Raw genomic sequence first — 21,342 nt, forward strand, 5'->3', positions numbered from 1 at the left:
GCCCTACAAGGCCCCCAGTTTCCTTGGGACCAAGGGGTTCCTGCAAGGGGGGGGGCACTTGTTTCCCCCCCCTCCCCCTGTGTGCAGTCACCCCCGTTCCTGCATGGCATGGACTTTACAGTCCAGGCCGTTAATGTAGGGGTTTTGGCATTCCCATTGCGGTGCCTTTATAATAGGCACTGCTGTGAAAACTCCAAAGGACCGCCTGCCAGGCAATGAGATTACTCAAAATCTGGATGGTGGGGGCGGTCGACTTTGGCGATCCTCGAATGGGGCGATGGCGTGGCGACGGTGTAGTGACCTGCTCCAGCACCGTCAAAGTCATAATCAGGGACTTAGTTTGTTTAATATTGTAGCCGCTGAAAACTGTTCAGGTATTAGAGGGTAGCAGCTGAGAACTAGTCCACTCAATACCCATGCTCTACAACTGCTAACGTTCCCCTTTCCTAGTTGAGGCTCATTTGTTTTCTTTCTTTATGATTCCACTTCACATGTGCTTTGACTCGTCAAAGGGTCTTAGTTCAAATCAGAACGAACCCGAGCCTTGTTGACTGATTAAGAGATGCTGTTGCTCAACTTGACTGTTTATGTGCCTCCTTTATTTGTCCACATATCTCACCAAATACCTGCTGGATAATGTATTAAAGTGCTATGCAAACAAATCTTGGACGGAATGCTGAATGAATCAAACATTCACCTCAATCAAGAGATCTGTGTGAAATCCATCGTTCTTTTGCTCACCATGCTACCCCAGTTTAGACTCAACCATATGCAAATCAGTCTGGACCCTGCTCCTTATGGGAACAGTCCAGCCCTCCCTGGACCAGAAATAAGCATCCTAGGACCGGTTTTGGGATATCGCACCTCATCAGCCAAGCTAGCTTAAATCCAGTGGCACAGTGAGGACGCAAACAACTGATGGACGGAATGCTAAACAAATCAACATTCACCCCATTCAAGAGATCTGGGTTAAATCCATAGTTCATTTGCTTGTGAGCATAAGAACGAGGAATTAAACCCAAATCTGTGATGGGGGTGAGTGTTTGAAAAGTTTCAGCACTCCTTCCATCATCTTCTTGTGCTGCTCGGATAATGTAGTAAAGCCAATGGATTAAATAATAGAATTGTTCAGTAAAAATCAAGTGGATTCACAAGAGTGTGGCCAGATGGAATACAGTACAGTCCAACATGCCAACCTTTTTTTTTTTTTTCTTTTTCTTTGTTGTTAATCGTCCAAAGTGCCCCTTTTTCATACATGCCATCTCACGTTGTATTAGGGAACATACTAAAGATAAAGTGGAAAAGCAAAATGCAGTTGTGGGAAAGTAAGCAGGTTAACCTTTCCCACCACCACTAACCCATGTTGGCTAACCCCCAAAGCAATGCCTTTGGACTATGATCTGATTATGTGCCATAGAATTCATTGTAAGTATTTGCTGCCAAATAAGAGGCAGAAAGTTAACCCATTTTCAGTAGCAATGCACGCGCGTTGGATAATTCTAGAGCTTGGTGACAGACACTAAAGATGGGCCACCACCTCCTTTGCGGAGTTGGGAATGCTTGGAACTTCCATGGTGGAGTGGAGCAGTCTGGAAGGAAAGCCACATTCCAACCACTTAACCAAAAACACTAGACTGAGCCAGATTTTGCCTCGTGCACTGCATAGCTGCTTAAACTTTATATAGTGATGCGCTGGGAGCCACTGTAAATATGCCAGTATAGGGAAATGTTTGTCAAGACCACTTCTAGTAACGAGATGTGCTTCTGCATTCTGATGCCACTGAATACTTCTTTGCTTTTTATATTCCTGGTCTAAAAGATGTCGCTGCAGCAGTTGAGTGTGACAGAGATAATTGATATTTGAAGTTGCTACACTTCGAGGATGTTGAGTGGGCAGGACACCCTATGAGATGTGAAGATTATAGTGAAATATTGCAACAATTTGGGCATCAAGGAAGTAGATATTGCAAGTCATAACTGACTTCCTAGACACCTGTGAAGTAGATTAAGTATTTAGTCTCTTCTGGCAGAACTTAAAGGGGGGTGGGGGGTGCTGATTGGGAGTTAGAATCAATTATTTGAAAAAACAAACAAACCCTTACCTTGCAGTCATCTTAGCTATCTAACTAATAAAAGATGTTGAACAGGATTTGACTTGATGTCAGCCATTGACAAACTCCAGGCAGGGTTTGGTCAGATAAAGGGAGGCTCCGTGGGAGTGGTCAGTGAGGAAAGAAAGAAACCACTTAGTGCTTTTTCACCCCCCCCCCCTCCCCACCCCCCCCCCACCCCATTCCCAATGTACCTTGGCCAGCTAGAATGTAATTTATTTACCATATCAGTTGTGAACTTTATTGCAGGATTCGCTGCATGGCCAAGACATGACAAACCTGACTGACTAACATACTTGGTGATTACACCTCAAAAATTCAAGGTCATTAGTTCTTTGAGTGTTCTAGTTTGCTATTTTTGATAATTAGAAACCACAGTTTTATGTCTCCTCTCTTGCCATTTATTTGCTTCCTCACTTGAAAGTGAGCCGAGCAGTACAATTGCTTGATTGCTGAACTTTAATGGTTGTTACAGATCAATCATTCTATCAAGTTAACAAGTTAGTCTGATTTATAAATTCTTTAATGTAGTCTTCTTGGCGCTATGATCCATCTATCAGCTCCCTTGGTCACCAGCAATTGAGTGTCTTCGAAATACGTCTTTCAATCCCAGGTTCCATCTCGTATTAAGCTTCCTCAAGGTTCTTCTGGCCTGAGCCCAAAACAACAATATAGATGTTTCAAATCACCTGAGGACATGGAACTTCACTCTTCTTACTGATATTATTACAGTGTTCTTACTGTTGTTCTATTCCATCCCTGCACTTAAGAATGAGTTTTGTGCTAATATTTTACTTTGCATGATCATTTATCATCTTTTGTGCGTCATTATCTTTGAGCTTTTAAATGGAAGTGAGAAAGGCTATCGGTCAGTCCTGAGTTCCTAGTTGGACGCAATCCCAAGAGGAGTTGTGAACATTCAAATACTGAAATGACTGGGTGCCCTGAGAAGATCAGGGATTGTCTCCATGAGAACTAATCATTTCCTGTTGCAATGGATGTTCAAGGAGGTATATCTGAGAGCTTCCCAGATTATCCCTACCCAGCCACTAAGACATGCATCAATTGCAGATAGAAGAATTGGAGCGAAAACTAATTTATTTGTTAGTGGGGAGCAATCGTTGAAGCCCACGTCCGTGTATTTCAGTCTATTTCAGGTAAATGAGCAGTGAGACCTTAAAGACTCAATGTACGAAAGCATTTTGTGGTAGAAGCAAATCATGCGATTCATGAAGTCTTAGACTTTCAGATCACAGAGGTTTGCTTTACGATGTACTAAAGCAGTTTTGTGAATTAGAAGAGACTCTAAAAATTGAGTTCTGCAACTCATTACGAATTGAGATAAGGATGCGAGGTTTGCATGGAAGTGAGGAAACTAAGTTGCCTCCCTTTCACAAAGGACTAGGAATCTTTGCAACATGCATTAAAGTGATTTAATTATGGAACTTTAAAACAGAGCTCTGGACCTTCATCGACTTCTGAAGATTAATAGCCGCTCGGGTCCTCGTCCAGATTCTCGCATCAACAGAATGCTTATGGGGCAGCATGTCCCTTTTAGGTGGATGAGGTAACTATATGAGCCGGAGAGTAGGATGGGGCACCCCTCCTAACTATGAGTTGCAGTGATAAATAACGTTGTAGTTAGGTGAGAATTAACAGTGCATGGCAAGGGCTTGTGCATGGTTTCTCCCCACCTTTTTTGCCTTTAATCCTCCTGTTTTTGCTGACTTCGTTTTTGCTGGCCTTAGGACTCTGCACACTTTAACACAGCTAACCAGTGCTTAAGTGCTTGTACTCTCTCCTTTAAACATGGTAACATTCACTTACACCCAAATGCTACACTTATTTAGCTTCTAAGCCCCTAATAAAATGTACCCAGGGCCTGTAAATTCAATGCTACTAGTGGGCTTGCAGGCCTTCTTGTTCCACCCACTTAAGTAGCCCTTTAAACCTGTCTCAAGCCTTCCTTTGCAGACTGTGTGTGCAGTTTTAAACCACCATTTTGACCTGGCAAAATAAACCTTTTGGCAGGCCTAAACCTTCCTTTTGTTGATAACCAATTTTTTTTATTTGTTTGCAGCAACAACAAATATACAACATGACTGCAGTCCATCAAGCCGAGTCTGTAAAGTACAGCACACAATGTCATTCAGGCAGTCCCCACGTCCAGTCCGTAGTAAGCCCATCACCTGCCCCAAATCTTCTCATGTTTACAGGGCAGGCTTTAGCCCCGTATATGGGTCTTTCCTACTGAACACACCAATTCATCCCCCCCTACCACTCAATTGCCGATGCAGGATTTGGGGACCTCCATTTGCGGACAATATCTCGTTTGGCCACCAGCGTTGCTACCTCCTAAAAAATGTGTTCTGTCATCTACCCACCTACATCCTCCAGTTACCCCAACAAAGCAACTTTGGGGGATCCTTCCTTGTCAAGACATATGTCACCCCTAGGATAGGCTCTAAACAGCCCTTAGGGCAGGGTGCAGTGTACTTACAAAGTTGGACATGTAATTTTAACTTTGACATGTTCTGGTAATGAAAAACTCTTTAATGCATTTTTCGGTACTGCAAGGCCCACCTATCCCATAGGACAACATTGGAATACCATAATACATTTAATAAGTGATAACTTGCAATTAGGATAAGATAGGAATGTCCAGTTTGGTGTCTGAAGAATTGTAATTGTATCTCTCTTTAATGGTAAAGTTGGATTTGAAGTCACAATTCTGAAAATGCCACTGTTCTATCCATTTGGTGCCTGCAGTGAAAAACGATGAGCCAAGCAGTTTCAGCACATTATTGCTAATGGCTTGGCAAGCTCGTGTTTGTGCAAAAGGGCAAGAATACATTTGCTTCAGCTACAAAATGAGCATTGGTAAAGCCAATATCTCGATTTAGGGGATGATGGAAAATAAGAGTTACTGGAGGAGCCGATGGAGATGGAGAGGGAGAGAGAGAGCGACGGAGGCAGAATGCAACACCTATCACAGAGATAGGTATTTGCAGAGGAAGCATTCAAGGGAAAGAAGTGGAAAACAGGAACTCTTATGAAATGTTTAAGCAAAAAGAATAAAAGTAGTTCCCTAAAAGTGAGCAGTGAAAGATTAGAAGCTAGCCAACTGGAGATGATAAAGAGGCTCTGCTCTAGAGGAGAGACAAATAGAAGAAGGACAAGCTGGGACGAGGAAATCTATTGTATAAAACGAAGCAAATAAAAGTGACAAAGCAATGGGAGGGCTCTAAGCTCTAAGCCCCTATAAACTCATTGGAAGACAGCAATATGACTTTTGCAGTTCAGCTGTGTGGTAGGTTCAAATTAAAAAATATGGAGGTTATGATGTTGACTTACTTTTATCAGGACTTCTCTAGTGTGTTATTGTGCAAACAAACTAGAATTCCTAAAATAGATTTTTAGGTTTTAAGTTTTTATGGGAAGGAGCCAGTGGATGCAATTTTAATAATTTGAAATTGTAAAACAAAACAATTAGATGGGTGAAATTAGAAAATGTTTTGTGTTTAGAACAAAGCACACTTTTGAAATTCGATGAAGATCCAAATGTTAGAACTTCAGTGTTTTTTTCCATTAAATGTTTAACCTGGAATAATTGAAGAGGTGAAAGAGGACATTAGTTACTAAATCGAACAGGATTGTACGAAAGACATAGATGTAGGTATGAAGAGTTAAGTGGCAGTGCATTTTTTTTTTTAGGTCTCGCCTACGCAGCGTGTGCAGAAAGACCTTTTGTAATCGACCCAGCTTTGCAGGCAAAAACATGCACGCATTGCAGTGCTTTCAATGGCAACGCATGCACGTTTGCCGATTCCCTTGCAGGAGCCAGCTTTGGTGCCATGTGTTAGCAATTACCGCTCCTGGCGCAGCTCGCTCCTGCAAGGGAAATGCTTTCACTTTTGCCGCCACATGTGTGTGCTTCTCTCTATATAGATTTATCTCTTGCTCACGAGCTATTTCTTTTTCTGTGCATCTCTTTCTACTTCGGTCTCCTCTCTACATATCTGTGTCATGCCTCTATCTATCTATCTGTTTGCCTCTAGCTTCCTCTACATGACTCTCCCTCTCTCTCCATCCCTGTCACTTCATCTATATAGCTCTGACTATAATCTGTTTGTATCCATCTGTCTGTCTGTTTCGCCTGTCTCATTGCCACATGTGCCTCTGTATCTGTATTTATCTCGCATCTATCGGACCTAAATATTTCAAAGTTTATCTTGCAACATCGTTATTTGTTTTTGTATTTTGAAGCAGTATAATAAACCTTTATATATATATATATATATATATATATATATATTTAGATGGATATAGATGCTTCCTTATTTGCCATTTTAATGTTGAAACAATTAGGAAATGCAAACATTTGTAGACATTCGAACTTCGATAGAAATGTAATTCTTCATTTCACTAAATTTACAAAACAATACACAAACATGACACACTGTCGGGGTCAGACCCATCCCTTTGCCAATCTTCTTCATTCTTATTTCACTGCATTTCCCTGTCCAACTTTTTAAATGGAAAAGATCGTAAATATTTTCAGATATTTTTTTGTTTTGTTTTTGTTTTTCTTTAGATTAAAGTTTCATGCTCATGTCCCTCCCAAGAAAATCACAGTCCTCGTGCACATTTTAAAGTCCATAAGGAAGGAAAATCGTTTGGGCCAGAGAAATCACAGATTAATTGGTTTCCTGCATGCAAGGCTTTAATCATCACTTTCATAATCTATTTTGGTTTCAATAGATAATCTTCTAAATTTTGGGATTAACAATTCTTGCGTCCCGTGCATGTGCACAACCCATGTTCTCATGTAAAGCGCTCCGCCTCTCTGGTGGGGTTGGATTGCTTTATAGAGCACTGTAGAAATAACATTTGTAAACAAGCATTGGCATAGCCAATTGGTCTCGCCTTTGGGACCATATAAGTGTTCACCCATGCAACAGTTGATGTTGTTGCACCAAGGATATTGTGATGCATAACTAAATGCTTATAAGGTCCCAAAATGCGAGACCTATTGGCTATGCCAATGCTTGTTTCTCTATGCCTGTAATCATTGTAGACCTCCATATGTGTTGATATAATATTCTTGCGTATCTTGTACAATGGTTTCGGAGCTGGTGCCATGGCCTAGGTGACAAAAACGTAAACACCGCCCATCCCTCCCTCCCTCTCCTTCCCTCAAAGTCTATATTTAGAGTTCTAACTTAGTATTTGCAGGGGCAGTATATCACAACAAGTACCATGGAACCCACCCTCGACAGTTTCAATAGTCCTCTATATAGAAGGCTTGCTAGATTGGGTTGAAGCCCATCGCATGTTGTGTTATCCTCCCCAAAAATTTCAACTGTTTTGCATCTATTCTAAGCTACCTCTGAAAGCAACAATGAAAGGAGAGGAGGAGATGAAAGTAGAGAAGAAAGGACTAGCAAAGATGGCCGAACATAGGATGAGATTTAGAGACACACAGCATTGAGATACTCATATTATTATAAACAAATACTTTGAAAATCATCCAGAATCTATAGAAGTATCGAACCCTGCAATCCAAAATCCAATCCTTGTTGGGTACAATGAAGGCAGCGTCAAACAGTCAAGTTAGGTTGATACCATAAAATTATCGAAGAAGGAGTGAGCTGCCTGCAGTCAAGTGAAAATATGACTTTCTATGGGGACAACCCGTCAGCCTTGTCAAAAATCCTTGCTGCCAACGTTGACCCGCTTGTAGCTTTGAGTTTTCCCACTAAAGTCAGGGAAGGGGAATCCTGTTCCCCCAATCACCTGGAGGTTTTCTTCATTGGATGGTGCTTTGTGCAAGGCAGTGTCCTGTAAATCCGGCTCTCGGCAGTACACCCATAGGACTCTATATTTGGCCTAGTAGCTTGATGGAGGCTGCAATGTCTTTCTCACCTCGTCAGCCTCATCATTTGTTGGAGCTGCTGGTGCTTATAAAAGAAGGAACTCACTGCTTCTGTGACTGATGACTCGATGGGAGGGGAGGGTGGGGTAGCACAGGAGGCAGCCCCAACATGCGGGTATTAAAGGCTTTTCACCTGATTTCGCTGCATCTAGCTAATTCTCCTAGATGATCTTAACAGTTCTCACTTTCTCCTTGAAGTCTGTGCGTATCTGCTGTTTTGGCTCCAATTCACCAATTTTATTCTGCATCTGTGAAACTGACCAGTTCCCCTCCCCCCCACCCCCGTCCCTCCCCCGCTGCCTCGAACTCCTTTGCCCTCGACACTGTCACTACCAAGTGTAATTCCACCGCTGAGGTGGATTTCTCACCCATGTCTAGTTTCCTCATGGAGTCTAGGATATTTATCATCTCTTTCTGGCCTTGTGCCAGGTCTCTAACTGCCACTCCCTTCACCTCTTCACTCCCACCAGTTTTCTTACCTATGGTGTAAAGGAAATTCTGTAGTAGGGGATCTCTGTGTATAGTCATAATCTATGAATAGTCCCGCCCATGTGCGGGGACCCCGGAGCAATCAAAATATCTCTTAAGCTGTCCTGCATTTGCAAACCTGCAAAGACACTTAAGAGACAGACAAAATAATAGAGCCTAATAACAATATGGCTGCACTGGCCAGCACTTCCTCTGAAGTGAACACTAAAGCCAAAATAAAGTTTAAATGTCATTTTTATTCACATCTGACATGTTCCTTTATTGTATCACACTCCCTTCACCAAAATCCCTTTAAACAATAGAGAGAAAGGGGTGGACAGACAAGCCCTATAGGCTGTCATTATGTGTCTGCTAAAGGGATACCGTGCCTTTAAGAAACTCTCCAGAGACCCCCGGTATCCCAGGATGCACAGCCAAAGCAAGTTACTTTCAGTTCTTTTTTCCGGCTCCTGCTAGCAGGACCCTGGAGCTTGAGCTCTACCCTTTTGGGTGGATATTTGGACTAAATTTTGGATTTTTGGATAAATAGTGTGTTCATTCGACGTCTAGAGCCTTTCTCTACCGCATCCTGCATTTTGGTGCAATTTGCCCACTCTTAGCATGGCTTTATTTGATAAATGCCCTGAGTGTGGGAGGAAAAAGGCCAAGACGGACCCACATTATGTCTGTATCCTCTGCTTGTCATCCTCACATGTCCCTGCTACATGTGCCATCTGTAAGACCTTCTCCAAGAGGACCCTGAGGGACAGAGAGAAGATTCGCCTCCAGGGACAGGAGAAGCAGAGGACAGGTGGGACTTCGGGGCATGGAGGATCTCATTCCCCTTCCTCTGCCCATGCTTCAGCCACTGGAGGGACCTCCGGGCAGAAAAAGCAGCAGAAACGACACCTACCGGCTGGTAGATCGCGTTCGACGTCGAAGGCGACGACGTCGACGGCGAGAGGTAAAGCACCGGTGTGTTCGCCGTCGATCCAGGGCTCTGGATCGCGGCGTTCTCGACGTTCGACGTCGAGAGAGGGGCCGGCGAGACCTAGGACTAGGTCGCCGTCGAGGATTCCACGGTCGACGTCGACACACCATCGACGTCGTACCGAGCCCCGCGATGGATCGACGCCGACGACATCGACGCCGAGACACCGGCGACTGCCGTCGAGACGAAGATCGCCGTCGAGGCACGGATCGCCGTCGAGGCACGGATCGCCGTCGAGGCACGGATCGCCGTCGAGGCACGGATCGCCTCGAGGCACGGATCGCCGTCGAGGCGAAGATAGACGTCGAGGAGACGCCGTACGAGGTCGACTATCAGTTCGACGTCGGTGACATCTGGTAACTCGTCTTCGGTGATTACGATCTCCAGTCGTGGATCTAGGAGACGACGGCGCTCCCCCTCGTTTACTTCAGCACGGGATAGGCCCGCCAAGAAGAGAAGGGTGGACGGGAGTCCGGACAGTGCTGGTCCTGGTTCTCCTGCAAGGAGTGATGGAGCTCCGCAGCCTCTCCCTCAGCCGCTGCCTCAGAAGCCGCCTACGCCTCCTCCGCCTCCTCCTCCTCCTAAGCGGCCTACGCCACCTCTGCCACCGCCGGTGCCTCAGCTCCTGCCGTCTCCTCGGCTACCGGCGATTCCTAAGGCTCCACGCAGACCGAGGTCACGCTCTCGATCTCGCTGGAGGTCACGGAGTAGACACAGGTCGTCCACTCACACAAGGCATGGACGACGGAGGTATAGATCTCGTTCCAGAGGCACGAGGTATACAGACTCTTCTGGCAATGGACGGCTCTCCCCCTCGCTGTCGGAAACTCCGCCTACTCGAATCTCGCCGGTGGATGATATTGCCACTTTCCAGGATGTGCTGGTGAGGGGGGCGGCGAAATTGGGAATCTCCGTAGCAGTCCCGGTTCCCACTACCTCGGTGATATTTGAGACATTGCACAAGGCTCACCTGTCACGCCCCCTCCTTCCTTTGGTTCCGGGTTTGGAGGAACCAGCCATGGAGGTTTTCTTGGTGAAGTCTGCTCCCTCACGGTTGCAGAAGAAGTACAGGGCCCCTGATTCGGACCCGGCGTTCCTCAGGGTGGACCCTCCCCCGGACTCTGTCATTGTGGTTGCGGCTCGTAAACAACACTCCACGACGCCCTCTTCCACGGCTCCTCCGGATAAGGAGAGCCGCAAGATGGACTCCTTGGGGAGGAGAATGTGCTCTACGTCGGCCACGACTATGAAGGCTGCTAGCGCCTCTGCCCTGCTGAGTCGCTATGACCGATCGCTTTGGGACTCTCTGCAACAGTTTGCTGCCTCCCTGCCTAGGGACAGAAGGGAGGACTTCCAGGAGGTGCTGAACGAGGGCATGATGGTCTCCAACCAGATCATCAGTGCGGCGGAGGATGTATCGCTGCTGGCGGCCCATGGGTACTGTCATGGAGTACACATGAGGAGACATTCCTGGCTGAGGCTTACCTCTCTAAAACCTGAAGCGCAGCAAAAGATTGATAACTTGCCTTTCTCTGGCTCGACGTTGTTCGGGTCTCATGCGGATGACGAGATGGCCCGCATGAAGGCCGAAGCAGAAACCCTGAAGGCCGTGGGGTTGGAAAGACCCAAGGAGCAGAAGAAGTCATTCCGTTCCTATGGCAGGCGTTATTCTAAGCAACGCGGTCAAGGGCGCCAGTCTGGTCACCAACAACAGCACCAGCAACAACAACAGTTCCCGAGGCAGTCCTTTCAGAAGCGCCAGAGGGGCAGAGGCCAGCATCAATCCTCGTCGGGGAACAAAGGCCCGGCCGGGTCGAAGCCCTGAAAGGTCACTTCCCCCTCGTCCGTTACCCGCTCCGGTGGGGGGGAAGTATTCAATTCTACCTGGCAGAGTGGAGGACAATAACTCGGGACAAGTGGGTGCTGAATATTGTTTGCAATGGATACAGTCTTCGTTTCACCAGCCCGCCTCCTCAGATTCCACCAGTGCGCTCTCCCTTCATGGTGCGGGAGCTCCAGGGGGAGGCGGACGTTCTGTTAAGGAAAAAGGCGATAGAAACTGTTCCTTTGAGGCAAAGAGGAAAAGGCCTTTACTCCAGGTTCTTTCTCGTCAGAAAAAAGGACAAGAACGAGTTCAGGCGTATTCTAGATCTGCGTCAAGCAAACAAGTGGATCCGCAGAGAAAAGTTCCGTATGTTGTCCCTGCATCAGATTTACCCTCAGTTGCATCGAGGAGACTGGCTGTGCGCCATAGATCTGCAGGACGCTTACTTTCATGTGCACCAAAGCATCGCAAGTTCCTGAGGTTTCTGGTAGGCAACAACCATTACCAGTATACAGTACTCCCGTTTGGTCTGAAGTCTGCCCCACGGATGTTCTCCAAGTGCATGGCAGTGGTGGCAGCACACTTGTGGAAGAACAAAGTGTTTGTGTATCCATTCCTGGACGATTGGCTGATCAAGGTTTCCACGTTCCAGGAAGCCCAGTGTCACTTCAACAGGACAGCTGCCTTGCTTCATCGCCTGGGGCTGCACATCAACATGTCAAAGTCAGTGCCGATCCCTGTGCAGTGTCTCCAGTACTTGGGGGCCTCAGTCAATACCTTGAACGCAAGCGTGTGTCCTTCGGAGGAGAGACGCTTATCGATCCGTGGGAAGGCCCTGCACCTCCTCTCAGCCCACTCTCCTACAGTGAGGATGGTGTCCTCCTTACTGGGGTCGATGGCTTCCTGCATCTTTCTCACTCCCAATGCACGTCTGCATATGCGGCCCCTGCAGGAGTGTCTGGAGGATCAATGGGACCAGAGGCGGGGGCGTTGGGAGGACACGATTCATCTGTCCCAACACGCTCTCCAATCCCTGAAATGGTGGTGCTCCTCAGAGAATGTTTGCAAGGGGACTCCTTTTCACAAGGATATTCCGGTCCAGACCATAGTGACTGATGCGTCTCTCCAGGGCTGGGGAGCGCATTCGGGCCCTCTTCAGATTCAGGGGATATTGTCACAGACAGAGATGACTTACCACATCAACTTTTTGGAACTCAGAGCAGTACACTTGGCCCTGAAGGCGTTCCATCCCTCCTTCACGACGAACTCCCTGCTAGTTCAGACGGACAATACTACTACCATGTATTACCTCAACAAGCAGGGGGGCTCCCGTTCACGCATGCTGTCTCGGGAGGCACAGACTATCTGGAATTGGCTGGTGGCCAGGAACCTCACGATCACGGCAACCCATCTGCCGGGAGTGCAGAATGCCCAAGCCGATGCGCTCAGCAGGCTCGTTCAAGAAAATCACGAGTGGGTGCTAAACGACGACGTGCTAAGAGACTTCTTCGCAGAGTGGGGCACTCCGGACATCGATCTGTTCGCTAAGGCAGAAAACAGCAAATGCCGCGACTTCGCGTCCAGGTACTACCAACCAGGGACTCTGGGGAATGCCCTATGGATCAGCTGGTCCAACAGCTTTCTCTACGCCTTTCCACCCATTCCCCTGATTCCGGCGGTGCTGATCAAGCTGTCGCAATCCAGAGCCAGGATGATCCTGATTGCTCCGGAGTGGCCGAGGCAATGGTGGTTCACCGAACTTCTTCATCGGTCTGTTCTGCCATACCGGCGCCTGCCGTGTCGGCCGGACCTTCTCACGAAGTTCGGAGGACAGATGGTTCACCCCAATCTCTCGTCCTTGAGTTTGGCAGCATGGCTCCTGAGCTAGTACAGTATGGACACTTGAACCTACCTCAGGACTGTATGGAGATCTTGAAAGAGGCGAAGAGACCGTCTACGAGGACTTCTTACGCCTATAAGTGGAAGAGATTCTGCTTATGGTGCAAGGCAAAGGACATTGACCCTACATCCTGTAAAGAAGATGTTATTTTGCCTTATCTGCTGCAGTTAGCTCAATCTGGGCTTAATTTTCAGTCTATTAAAGTTCATCTCGCAGCTTTGACTGCGTATAGAAAGGGCCCTTCCCAAACCTCATTTTTTCAACTCCCTGTGATTAAAGACTTTTTGGAGGGTTTGCGTAAGGTGTTTCCCCCTGTTAGACGACCTTCTCCACCATGGGAATTGAACGTGGTGTTGTCCAGATTAATGAGGGAGCCTTTTGAGCCTATTCATAAGGCTTCTCTGGAGCATTTGTCCTGGAAGGCCGCCTTCCTTGTGGCCATTACATCGGCCAGGAGAGTGAGTGAGATTCAGGCTCTGTGTTGTCAAGAGCCGTATACTGTATTCCATGCTTCTAAAGTGGTAATGCGTACTCATCCTACGTTTTTACCTAAAGTGATATCTGATTTCCATGTAAATCAAATGATAACTTTGCCTACATTTTTTCAGCATCCCTACTCTCCGGCGGAGAGGTCTCTGCATTCCTTGGATGTGCGTAGGGTGTTGAAATTCTATCTAGATAAGACAAAAGACATCCGCAGGTCGGATCAACTGTTTGTGGATTATGGTTCAGTAAGAACTGGTCTAGCTACCTCAAAACAGTCCATCTCCAGATGGATTGTGTCCTATATTCAGCTTTGTTATCAGAAAGCTAATAAGACGTTAGGGGGTAAGCCTACAGCGCATTCGACTAGGGGCAAAGCAGCGACTACAGCTTTGCTTAGGAATGTTCCGATTGCTGACATTTGTAAGGCTGCCACCTGGAAGTCGGTCCATACGTTTACAAAGCATTACTGCCTGGATTCTGATGCTAGGGCAGATGTGCAGGTTGGACAGGCTTCGCTGAGGAATTTGTTTGCACAGTAGTTTGTTGGTGTTTGGTTTTTACTCCACCGCTGTTTGTTGGTTGGGATGGGCTTGCCATTCTATTCATAGATTATGACTATACACAGAGATCCCTACTACAGAAGGAGTAGTTTCTTACCTGTAACTCCAGTTCTGTAGTAGGGGTATCTCTGTTATAGTCATAAGCGACCCTCCCTCCTCCCCGGTGGAGTAAAACTGGCAGTATCAGGCCTGTTGTTATACACCTTCAAAAAGAACTGAAAGTAACTTGCTTTGGCTGTGCATCCTGGGATACCGGGGGTCTCTGGAGAGTTTCTTAAAGGCACGGTATCCCTTTAGCAGACACATAATGACAGCCTATAGGGCTTGTCTGTCCACCCCTTCCTCTCTATTGTTTAAAGGGATTTTGGTGAAGGGAGTGTGATACAATAAAGGAACATGTCAGATGTGAATAAAAATGACATTTAAACTTTATTTTGGCTTTTGTGTTCACTTCAGAGGAAGTGCTGGCCAGTGCAGCCATATTGTTATTAGGCTCTATTATTTTGTCTGTCTCTTAAGTGTCTTTGCAGGTTTGCAAATGCAGGACAGCTTAAGAGATATTTTGATTGCTCCGGGGTCCCCGCACATGGGCGGGACTATTCATAGATTAGGACTATAACAGAGATACCCCTACTACAGAACTGGAGTTACAGGTAAGAAACTACTCCTTCTATTTCACATGCTTCCCTGACTTCATTAGCCCTTGATGTGCTCTGACATTAACCAGCTGGGGCGCTCCCTTGAGCCTGGAGGAAAATACTGCCGTCCCGTAGGGAAGCTCTTGCCTGCCAAGCCCCTCCTCTGCTTTTAGTCGGGCCCTGGACTGTATGTCCTGCACTGGCCAGAGTTAAGCCAGCATCGGGGGCGCGGCGGGGGGGCGGCGGCGGCGAGTGAGTTTCCATTTCGCCTCTGCCTGTCCCACCGAGCCTCGGAACCGGCGGTCCTGTACAACAAAAGGCCTGGAGTGCCTGCCCTGGGATCCCTTTTGTTCAATCTGTTTTTACTGCACGCATTCTTATTAGACTCCGGTACGAGAAGCCTTGAGGGCAGAGTTGTCAAGTCGATGCATGTAGGCAGCAGTGCCCCATGTCTCAAGTTCCCACCTTCTACAAATCATTTTATTGAGTGACTGACGGCCCCTTGTACTAAGCCTGACTTCAGTTCATGCACGAGCCAAGCCATGAAAAGGTTTGGCATGTATATCATGCAGCAAAATGTAAAATATGGTTCAGTCTCTTTTGAATTCCCAAAAGTGTAATTCTACAACTCGCAAAAGTACGACGACATCACCGTCCTCATCATCCGTCATCATCCGTAATCCCCCCGTGATTGGGACATCCCCATGTACCACGCGCTGGGGCAGCCAAAGGGATACATAAAAGAAACTGGAATCGATTGTATATTCAGTACTCGTAACTGCGGTGTCGTCATCCGGTCTTTCTGCGCACCCGCTGCTGTTCGTACACCCCAACAGCATTTGGGGAAAGGCATTGTATTATTTTGGTGACTGTAGACAAGTAGGCCAAATCTTAGTCCGAACCATCTGTTTCATTATCTATGTCTGGTAGTAATTGAGACTGGTGTACGTTCTAATTGTGCTATCTTTGTTCACTTTGTATCTCTTTCATTCTGGAAATTCGTATTTCTAATTTGTTCACAAAACAGCTACACTATGCCTGAAAGTCCCTCATTTTTTTCTAATATGGGATTTTTTGTTCAAGAATGTTGCTATGCTGCAGCAGTTCTTAACGTTTTGACTTCTGTGGGCCCCCACTTAATCATTACTAGAGCCTGGGACCCCACTGGATCATTATTGGAATCTAAGGACCCCCACAGAGTCATTACTGGTAGCCAGGGGCCCGGCATAAACATTTTTGATGATTTGAAATGCAAAACAATTCACAAAAAATACCAAAACAAGCATTCATCAAACAAATGCATAAATGATATTTTATTTCATTCACAAATATAAAAACAATAACATTTTAATTTCAATGGGAAGTTTGGAGCTTTCCGAAATTCACTTTAGGCCACACATCATCCCTACAATTTTCTCTACGATGCACTTGCACTGCTCCCACAAATCTGTCAGAGAATACGAACTACATTTTTAGCCTCCAATTTAAAATGACTTCACATTTATAGAAGGTTTGAAAAGGTTCGACGTTAGATTTTGCTGCTTTATTTATAAACACTTTAATCTATTAATAATTAATTTTCTAAGCAGTCACGGACCCCCTGGGGTCCAAAGATCACAGGTTAAGAAGCACTGCTCAACTGTACCGGCAATAAGATTTGACATTGCAACTATGCACACCGTAGTCCTTTTTTTGCACTTTGTCCTGTTGCACATTTTTGTGTGAAGTTCCTGTTTTACACAGTAATATTGTGACAACTTTTAAATTTTTTTTACTTTAAAGCGTTTAACAACCACTAAAAAGCTAAACTTACAAGTCTGTCTGGACTATTTTGACGTTCTAAATCGAGGGAAACGATATGTGCTTGGTCAGGAAATAACTTTTTGCAAGTAATTTCCTCCCTGCTCTCTTTAACAGGAACATGTTTGTTTTAGGGGGGGTTGTCTCCCCAGGGCCTATAATGGCTCGGGCAGCGGATGCGCAGTTCCTTATTAAGGCAATATGCTATAGGGGATCTGGTCCCTTGAGGCTGGGGGGGAAGGGGCACACGGCCCCTCCCCTTCTAAGTAAAGTTCGGCCCAGGGGTGGGCTTCCTGGGGCTTTTAATGGCTCTAGGAGTGGAGGGGGACATGTGGCTCCCTTCACCTTATTGAATGGGCCCCAGGGGTTTGGCCGCCTGGGCCTATAATTGAACAATGCAGCCCAGGCCGCCACTTTTTAATCTGGCTTCTGGAGGGGAGGTCCCTATGGATCTAGGAGTCTGCAGCCACCCAGCAAGAGCATGTATAAATCACCTGCCGCCTGTGAGCAGACCAGTCTTCCCTGCCCGAACTGCTGCAGGCAGATAAAGCATGTTTGCTACCGCCTGGCAGGCGATTTAAAAATGCTCTTGCCAGGTGGGAGCAAAGATATGTTTCCTTACCCGCTGCGGGTCCCTGCAGTGGGCTCCCTCGGACATTGTAACTGAGCTGGCCTTGGGGGACTAGATCCCAGGGCCTCGGTGAGGGGGGAGTCACGCGCGCGCCTCTTCAAATTGCAGTTTGGGCTGCCCCCTGGGAGTTTTCTTTTAAAAGAACATCCTCCACGAATTTGTGGCAAAATCAATAAATATATAGAAAACTAATTTTTAGCCCCAGATGGAATCTCACTGGGACACCACTACCAGGTCTTGGGGTGTGGGAGATGTTGTCTTTAAAAAAAAAAAAAAAGAAAATTATACCTTTTTACTTGGGACTTCAGACCGATCATGGTTTTGGTGGCAGCCAATCTGATCTCTCCACGAGACCAGTCAACCCACGTATCTTCAGTGGCGCGAAACATGTAAAGATTTTGAGCATTGATTGTTAAAAAAATTCTGAAAGGATTTGCACCAAATCTTTCTGGACCAAGATCTAGGTTTCTACCAAATTTCGTTTAAATCAGTTCAGTGGTTTGGGCTGTAGCTGTGTATAAAGTTGCTATGGAAAAATCAATGGGGAATATGCGTTTTGGGACCCATTTTTTTTCTCGATCCCTGCTTGACTGATCCTCACCGAAACTCTCAGTTCGCAAACTAGTCAAAAAGAAGCACTTTTTGAGAACGTTTTGTGGACAGCCATCAAACGGAGCAAAAGAAATAAGGAAACCAAAAAATCTATTTCTTATGGAAACATGATCCTAACTATAACTGGCGACTGTCACTGGGTAATTTCATTTTGCTTGAATCATAACATTTTAATACCCAGGAAAACTACCATCAGGGGACTTCCATGGGCACATGCTTCGCCCCCAGCTATGCACATTTATTATTCATGGGCTGGTGGGATGGGAGAAGCATGTGGCATAGGTAGTCGAGAATGATTGTTGGGTTGATAGCATCACTCTATATCGATCTGTTCATTGTGTGGAGGGGTTCTCGGCAAGCCGCTGAGGTTTACATACAGAGGCTTAACAGGAACTCCCACAATTTACAAGTCGGATCAGTGACATTGCAATACCCTTTCTTTATCTGTTGATTTTTGTACAAGGCAATTGTCTACACACTAAACTCTATAGAAAGCCGACAACTCCATTCTGCATGCCAAGAGCCAGCACCCACGCAGTCTAGTTAATACTATACCCTATGGAGAGTTACTGTGTATTAAGTGAAACTGCTCCTCATCAGAAACATATGTGCAGGTGGAAAGTGAAACCGTGAGTAGATTCAAAATAAGGGGTACGCCAGAAAGGTATTGAACCGAACATCGGAAAAGGTTCAAACTATTAATAGACAGTCCCCTTGGGCTTGCTTTTACATAGCCATTACACGGACATCAGGGTGGAAAAACCAAAGATCACAGCGTTTTTTTTCCATGTGCTCGCTGTAAGGCTTGAAAAGGTAGCAGTAAAGTTAGAGTATGAAGTCCCAGGGAGAAAACAAGAAATCTGATCACAAAATTACTGAACTGTAGTTCCAACTATGCGATCTATTGCTTAGTATGCCCATGTGGCAAGAAATACGTAAGTATCTGGTGCACCCAGCCAAGAAAAGCGTGCTGGAGCACATGGGTGCCATAACGAACCGTGATGGGTCATACCCAGTGCCTAGCTATTTTCAGACCGATCACAAAAGTAACAGAGTACTTTTGTATTACTTCTGCGTGGATCAAGTCCTCAGGGATGAGAGAGACGGGGACATAATTCGTGCTTTGAGATAATTGGAGTCACGTTATCTAATTGAGATGCACACTCTGACACCATGGGGATTAAATAGTGGCAGGGAGCTATGGACACACATGGGTAGTTTCACTTCTCTTCTTTTCTTCTTCGATTTTCTTCCGCTAGGGCAGGCTTGAGACCATATAGCAAAAGATCCGGTCACTTTTAGGATCAGCCCATTCTGGGCTAGATGCTTTTTTGACTAATCCAGCACACCTGGTTGTAACCAGTAGATTCTGCCTCCTGGGCGTTAGAATCAGCCCATTCAGGGCTTAGTAGAATCTCTTTCAGGGCCTGATGGGTGTTCTCATCAGGTCCCCATCCCCCCGAATCTAGGTAGGGCCAGCCCATCTAGGGTAACATAGGATGGCTAACCCTACAGTCGGGGTACTCCTAAAAGACACCACTTGAACACTCACTGCACACTTTTCAGTCATACCAACTCTTCTGCTGACCCGTTGTAAACTGGGCCAGGAGAGTGAGTGTGGACAATCATTAAATACCATGCACCAGCGACTGTCGTGGCAGCTCTGCATTTCCATTCATAGAAACTGAATCATGCTTAACAAGGGAGACAGCACAACCGTGGTAAACCGGCTGGGTCTATGAGGCCGCCAAACTAGGAAAGTATATGGTATGCTCCCACAATGGGGTTATCACAAACTTGTTATTTTCTGAATGTTGATATGAAGGATGCTTAGTTAAACTAAATTTATTTATACGTTTATAGAAGCGGTAATATGAATATGTACATTTGTAAATTGTCTAAGCATGTCTGCCTTTTCAATCTGTCACGTTAACGGATGATGAATCTGCCACCATGGTAAGATGGCTGCCAAAAAAAAGTAACCCATTCTGGGGCTGTAGCTAGAAACTTCATCTAATTTGATTGCACTTTTGCTGCTTTCCAATCTTGTTGTTATGTATTTAAATGTTGACATGACGCCGGCAACCTTGACATTGACAAAGGCCAGGTTCCAAAAGGCGTCTGTTTTTTGGTTTTGTGGCATAACATTTTTCCAATGATACCTCTCCGTGAGTGCGCAACTTTCTGCTTATGAGAAATTAATATTTCGTGAGTCTGTCCTCACAAGTTATGGCACCCTCTGTGTAAGATGAGTTGCAGCTCAGGCTGTAAAACTAGAAAAGTGTGTAGGTATATGTATATGTATATATATATATATATATATATATATATATATATATATATATATATATATATATATGTATGTATATAATCTCAAATAGGTGATAGCATGGCTCCCGAGAGGCCTATTTGTGAAAGCACACCTCCGTTATGATGCTCAGGCCTCCCTGGAATCTGTATGATATGTGCGGGCTTGAAGTGTGTGTACACCCTAGAGAAGGTGAAACCAAAATCCAGTAGCAAACATGAAAAATTAAAACAGCTGATCAATGAAAAGGAATGAGTGACGGGGAAGTTAACAATGGTAGTAATAGATGGGCTCTAAGCCCTCATTTCTTTTTTTTTAGGAACAAGATTGCACATTCAGCAGAGCCTGCCCTGTCTCAGGCAAGAGTTTAAAAAACATTTATTGATGCAAAATAGCCTAAGGATCACAAAAGATTGGATCTTTAAACTGAATCACAAAGAATTAGGTTACACTAATATAATTTCCTCCTTTTCCTTTTCTACCTATTTCTGACTTGGTCAATGCCCATTAAAAACGAGCTGTGGCAAAGCCAGTAGGTCTTGCACTTTGGCTTTTCCTTTGGAAATTACTGGCTTTACCTTAGCTTTTTAGGTCACAGTCTAACAGACAGTGCAACTGTCTGGTTTGCTAAAGACATCTTGGACGTTCACCTAGGAATGCATTCTGCCTGTTGCTTACTATTCATTGGCTTTGTGGTTTGTAACTCACATATTCTGGTTTTCTGTTTGCTGTTTTTTTGTGCTTTAGGCGATCCAGCTTGAGATAATCTCTTCTGTTTCCCAAACCATGTATTCTGTGTTCTCCCACATCCTCTCTTTCTATAAACAGGCCTTTAAATCTTGTTGTTATCTTGTCATATTTGCTGGGCATTCAAAGACAGAGAGGTCCAATCTCAAGCTTTGTCTTCCGGGGTAGCTTGGAATTTACTTTTCTTACTCTGACTTCAAGGTGACAGCATTTATAGGAATGAGGAATGTAGATTACTTTTCCCATGGAGCCCCTTGTTCCCCTCCTATTCCTATGCTTCAGGTTAGGAGGCTGTAACATAACCCTTAAATAGCACATCCTGTAACTGCT

At 45.5% G+C, this 21,342-nt stretch overlaps 1 protein-coding gene across 2 annotated transcripts in view; it reads left to right on the top strand.

Moving 5' to 3' along the window:
* Positions 1-21,342, top strand: part of PANK4 (pantothenate kinase 4 (inactive)) — a 445,012-nt gene that overhangs the window by 105,862 nt on the left and 317,808 nt on the right. The gene's annotated exons all lie outside the window — the stretch shown is intronic.

The sequence above is a fragment of the Triturus cristatus genome, chromosome 1_2 (genome assembly GCF_964204655.1).
Source record: "Triturus cristatus chromosome 1_2, aTriCri1.1, whole genome shotgun sequence".
NCBI lineage: Eukaryota > Metazoa > Chordata > Amphibia > Caudata > Salamandridae > Triturus > Triturus cristatus.